The sequence below is a fragment of the Thunnus thynnus genome, chromosome 24, assembly GCF_963924715.1.
Source record: "Thunnus thynnus chromosome 24, fThuThy2.1, whole genome shotgun sequence".
NCBI lineage: Eukaryota > Metazoa > Chordata > Actinopteri > Scombriformes > Scombridae > Thunnus > Thunnus thynnus.
In genome coordinates, this window is record NC_089540.1 from 1,293,721 (window position 1) to 1,300,297 (window position 6,577).

The following is a 6,577-nucleotide window of genomic DNA, read 5'->3' on the forward strand; positions in this document are numbered from 1 at the left end:
TTATGTTAGGGAAATGTCATGCGTCAAACAACTAAACTATAGTTCAGGTATAGGGTTAGGCAAGTAAACCACTTGATTAAGGTCAGGGAAACACTGTGAGTATGGTTAATAAAAAGGCAAATGTTAATTACAGGTCTGTAATGAGATGCAAACTCTGGCCTTATGCATGAAAGTTATATGTGCTACTTGCCATCCATCACCCTGACCTACACACCCTTACTTTCCATGTCATCACATGTTGGCACTGAACATTAACATGAGACATAAATTGTGAAGTGCGGAATAGTTCAATGTTTCCTAGAATACTTGGTTAGTCCATAATGTGATGACATGTAAAGACTGTTAAAGCTCACAGAAATGGGTTGGCTTGTGACCTCAGCACTCAGTATGTTACACTGTGATTGAATCATGCATCATTAATCATTAATCAGCATCACCAATAATCCTTCAGATTGGACAATGCAAAGGGTAGCAACATTGCCCGTCCAGCTGGTTCAACTCTATAAAGTAGTGTGCTTGAAACTGCCTGTTTGGCTGTTGGAATTGAAGTGATATACTATTTTAGACCATGTCCACACTAAGCTGGCTGAATTCATAAACGTATCAGTTACTCTCCATTTTGTCCCTCTGTCCAGACTAAATTGTATTTTTCTCCCCTGAAAATGGAGCTTTTCCAAAACATCCTCCAGAGTGTGTAAATGTGAAAACTTGCTTGGCGTTGTAGTGTGTACAGGGAAAACAGAGCTTTGTAGAAACGCTGTCATATTGCTGACTACTCTGACAGATGGTTTAGAGATAAATGTAGCTATCTATCACCTTTCTCTGTTGAAACTGTTCACTGAAATCTGCTCGCAATAAACTAAATGTCAGGAAGCAGCCACGGAAACATAAACGGTATATCGTTTCTTCTTCACTGGTTTTCTGTGGCTGGCTTGCTCGTCTGTCGTCCGCACATGCCCAGTAGGAGGAGAATGATCTGTTTTGGTGTTTTAATGTGGACGGAGGAATTTGCAGAAACAAGCTGAAACACCTGCATGTTGTTTTTAATGTAGATTTAATGTAGATGTTGTGTCCCAATCAAAGAAACCACAGTCACTGCAGAAAAATATATATAACTTGAATGTCTTCTTTTTGTAATTTTGACTAAATATGTACACAAGTTAAAACAAACACCAAATATGTATGTATGATTTCTTAGCAAAAATTAATTTAATTCGTTTGGACTCTAAAGAATCTGCTTTGTGCTCCTGATATATTTATTCACAGTATTCTAGAGACAAACATGTAATGGTTCTTGATAAATCAAGCAGAGGAACCTCACAGATCCTTTTTAAAGGATACTGTTGGTTCGTTTTCAGCTTTCGGGCTCAATACAATACTGATGTGCCAATCTGCAGATAGGTCTTGGTCACTGTAACAATTCCTACTCTCCATACTGACCTTGAAGATATTCTCTTGGAATGCGACTACACTGTGAGAGATGAGGGGAAAATCCATAGCCTTCCAAATTTCAGCTGAAGCTAATATGATACTTCAGCAGTCTGAGTTAGCTAAATCGAGTTGGTCTCTTCGGCCAAAGTCTGTTTAGAATGATATTCCCTCAGGTTCAATCTTGGATAAGTTCTCATTCTTTTCTCAAGATAATTCTAAGAGTCAAACCTTTCTCTCAGACATTCTGTAATTGGGATCATCTCTGCTGAATTCAAATCTTGTTGAAATTAAATTTCTTATCTTACTTGAATCCTCTTGAGGACCCCTTAGGGACCCCCAAGTCTTTTTTTGAGGATCACTGATTTTCAGGTACAAATTCTGCAATGTTGGACTCAAACAACAGATGCCAGTATTTCTCTACATACAGCTGCTCTCTGAATTCATCAGAATACATCAGGTGCAGTACAAAAAGGATTTAGAAAGTGGAATTGAATAGCAAGGACAGCTGGCATTTATGTGGATAGAAATCATGCTGAGGCTCTGTATGACTGTGGCCATGAATTAGTAAGTTAGTTTGAATAGGTACAGAAGCTTACTGAGGCTTACTTGCTGATGGCTCTGTTACATAAACTGCAGTGGAAAAATCCACATGTAAAGATAAAAGATTAGAAGAAACTTTATCACTATTTTAAAACATCATACATGTTAAATACATATACAGTATTTACTGAAGTGAAGTTATATTTAAAAAGCAACCCTGAATTACAGGGTTATCAAGGTGTGCAAAAACAGCTAATGAGATAATATATTAGTGCAAATAAAGTTGGTACTGGTATATGTGTTCATCATTTAACTAAATATGTTTATTTTACACTATTTCGCAATCGTCTAAAACTGCTATACTTAATTTATATAGCAGTTCTCAAAAATCAATCTCAAACAAATTACAAACTGCTTTACAAAAGAAATCAACCATGAAATCCAAAAAAGTGCAATTTAACATATGAAAAAAGATCAATTATAATAATATTTTTATAAATATAAAGAGCTTGCTTGCCTGATCTCCTCCAGCAGCTTGCTGCAGAGCTGACTGGTCTGGTCTCCTCTCGTTTTTAGCCTCAACCTGAGAATCACTTTCAACCTGCCAGAGGATCTCAAGATGCATTCAGGTTCATACAGAGTTAGCAGGCCAGAAGGAGCCACCCCATCCATATATACCTTTATCATGATCGTTAAATCTTAAAATCTACTCTAAAACATACTGGGACCAATCTAGAGATTATAAAGTAATATAATAATGTGATTTGTGAAGTTATATTCTTCTATTGGATCATGTGCAGGAGAGTTGCTGCAGCATTCTGAACCAGCTGATGTTTGCACAGGATGTACTGACTCAGACAGGAATATAGACAGTTGCAGTTGTAGGAAGGAAGACAGCCAGCAAGTGTTTTTTTTTCTTTGTTTGTTTTTTTAACACAAATTAAAGAACATACAAGAACTAGTATACATATATAGTATAACACAATATAAATGTTATCAAAATGAATAAAGAAAAAAGCAAAATAAAATATGAGGATCTTAATCACTAGGCATAGATATGAATAAAAACAAACCAGCAGGGTGCTGTTGACCAGCAGGGAGCTGGTGGAAACTATGCCACTGTTGGGCCAAAGAGAAAGAGAAGACAGGGGGAAGGCATGTCAGGAGGCAGCAGGAGAGGAGGAAGGGTAGGAGTGTGGAGGTGAGTTGGAACTTTGAATGTTAGCACTGTGACTGGTAAAGCTGGCTGGCTGATATGATGGAGAGAAGGAAGGAAGATATACTGTGTGTGCAAGAGACCAGGTGGAAGGGGAGTAAGGCCAGGAGCATCGGAGGTGGGTTCAAACTGTTCTAACATGGTGTGGATGGGAGGAGAAATGGGGTAGGTGTAATCCTGAAGAAAGAGTACAGATGGCAAATTAAAGGAAAAACCAACATAAAATGACTAAGGTGGTGGGCCACCACATGCTGACAGAACAGCTTCAGTGCACCTAGGCATGATTCTACAAGTCTCTGGAACTCTACTGGAGGGATGGAACACCATTCTTCCAAAAGATATAAGTACAGAGAAGGTCAGAAGGTCAGAAGGAGTTGCATTGTGTCTTTGGGGATCTATAGAAAGCATATGACAGGGTGCTGAGAGAGGAGGAAGTGGGGAGTGGCAGAGAAGTATAGAGTGGTGCAGGATATGTATGATGGCATTGTGACAGTGATGAGGTGTGCGGTTGGAGTGACGGATGGGTTCAGGATGGAGGTGAGATTACACCAAGGATCGGCTCTGAGCCCTTTCTTGTTTGCAATGGTGACGGACAGGTTGACGGATGAGATCAGGCAGGAGCCTCCGTGGACTATGATGTTCACGGATGACACTGTGATCTGTAGTGAGAGTAGGGAGCAGGTTGAGAAGAGCCTGGAGAGGTGGAGGTATGCACTGGAGGGAAGAGGAATGAGTCAGTAGGAGCAAGACGGAATACATGTGCATGAATGGGAGGGGATGTAATGGAGTAATGGAGAGTGCGGAAGAGAGGTGAAGAAGAGAGTGCAGGCAGGGTGGAGAAGAGTGTCAGGAGGGATGTGCGACAGAAGGGTAGCAGCGAGAGTGAAAGGGAAGGTTTACAAGAGGGCAGAGAGACCAGCTATGTTGTATGGTTTGGAGGCGGTGGCACTGACAGGAGGCAGAGCTCAGGGTGGCAGAGTTGAAGATGCTAAGATTTTTATTGGGAGTGACAAGGATGGACAGGATTAGGAATGAGGATATTAGAGGGACAGCTCATTTTGGACTGTTCGGAGACAAAGCAAGAGAGGTGAGATTGAGATGGTTTGAACATGTGTGGAGGAGAGATGATGGTTATAATAGGAGAAGGATGCTGAAGATGGAGCTGCCAGACAAGAGGGAAAGAGGAAGGCCAAAGAGGAGGTTTATGGATATGGTGAGGGAAGACAGGCAGGTGGTTGGTGCGACAGAGGAAGATATAGAGGACAGGAAGAGATGGAGATGGATGATCCGCTGTGGGGATCCCTAACAGGAGGAGGAGGAGGACGATGACGATGACAAGAAGGAGAAGAAGAAGAAGAAGAAGGATAATTGTAGTATTAATACTTTATTATTTGTTAGCGCCAGGAGGGAGCACTAACCCTTGTTCAATTTAATCAATGAATCAGTCTCATAATCAGAAGTTCTTGTCCCAGTCAGTGACCTTTGTTTATTGCAGCTCAAAGAAACAACCAAACAATTTAACGATAAATGAACACGTTTATTAATAGCTAAACGTCTTGAGGATACATGATAAAGCATGAGATAATATACAGAAAATAATAAATAAAAAGAAAGTGAAATAAATAAATAGATAAATAAGGTCTATAAATGGTAATAAAATTAAAACTTTGTCTTCTTCTTTTTCTTCAGGAGTTTATCTCTTTAGTAGATAGTCATACACCTACGAAAATTATACTACTCTTCTTGTGTTTACATGACAAATAACATGATATAAGTTGCATAATGATTAGACATTTGATTTACATGAATTTCAGGTTTGCCTCAGATTTGCAGGGAGAAAGTCCTCCCTGAAGAAAGTCCTCAGGAATATGGATTAGTTTTATGGCTTTGGTGATAAGAGAGTCTGTGTTCCATATAAGGTGGGAGTTGTTTTTCTCTGTTCCAAGTGGCCTTTAGGTTCAGTTCATGCTTTTAGTTCGGGCAGTAATTCAAATTGTTGGTCAGAAATCATTCATTGGGATGTCTTTCTGAGTCTGTTGAATATCACTGATTAACCCCCACTTAGAGGGCTATAAAGACCAGTCCTGCAGGCTGAGGGTGTGCTCTCACCAACCTGGAAATCAGGTGAGTCTGTCTCTTTCTTATTCTTAGGAATCAAAGATTGGTTAACGCAATTAACAAACAAGCGGTTGTCCTCCTATAGAAGGTTGCCAGTTCTATTCCCAGACCAGCAGACTAAATCCAGGTAGGGAAGGTGAGAGAGTCCTCAGCATTACTGAGTTGCCTTTGAGCAAGTCCTCAATCCCCAATTGGGGCTGCTCAGTGGCCAACAGATCAGACTGTGGTTATACATGTTGTTATAAAATGTTATAAATTGGTCTATTTTTAAATGAAAAGAGATCTTTTGAACTCATTTGTCCCCATAATTATTTTACAGGTTTGGGACATTTTAATAATTTTATAGTAAGTTTTGTCCTTTTTTGGACTCAAAATAATTTGAGAGTTAGTTCATTCATAAGAAAGCTAGGGCAGAATTTAAATTACTTTAGAGTGTACAAAAATAACTGCATCCTCCTTCATCTCACTGCTCTATAGCAGAGTTCAAGCTTGGTGAACTTTGGTCATTGATTTGTACCATCCAAACATACTGCACATTGCTGCCAGTACACAGTGTAACAGTGACCCCTCAGCTGAACATCAAACAACGGAGGGAGGAGGTCTCAGTTCTCGAGGCTCAGTAAAAACAACAACCTATTCAGAGTCACAGACTTAAATGTGCATTTCTTACAATTCAATGAGGGATTAGGGCTGTTCCTGTGGAATTGAAAAGAGAATTAGAGTTCTCTTGCAGACTTTTAAAGTCACTTTCCATCAAGTCTGCAATGGTGCAGAATTAATTTGAGGGAATAAGCCACAATTCCTAATGCTGGAACGACAGGGGAAAATTGTAAAAAGATCAAATTTAGAAAATATTAAAAAATATTGCATGTTAATTAAATCTTTTTATGACAAATTTGGTTTCCATCAAATTCCATAAAATATTTTGAAAACATACAGACAAACATTCAATCCTAATAAATCACGTTCCTATAAAAATATAAAGCTCTGTCTCTGCCCAGGTAATGTGATGTCACCACTTGCTGTCCCCATCCTCATGAAGCATTTTAGCATTTTCTTGCACTCAGACATTGTATGAGCACACAGGTGATGTTAATTAAAGGATGGATTCACAATGTTTCAAGTCTGTCTTAAAAGGCACAGTCAGGAGCCCAAATGAACACTGAAACAAGTTTTTCTTGCTGTAATCATTCCTCTTGTTCATACTGACCATTAGAAGATCCCTTCATAATGCACTTACAATGTAAGAGATGGGGGACAAAATCCACAGTC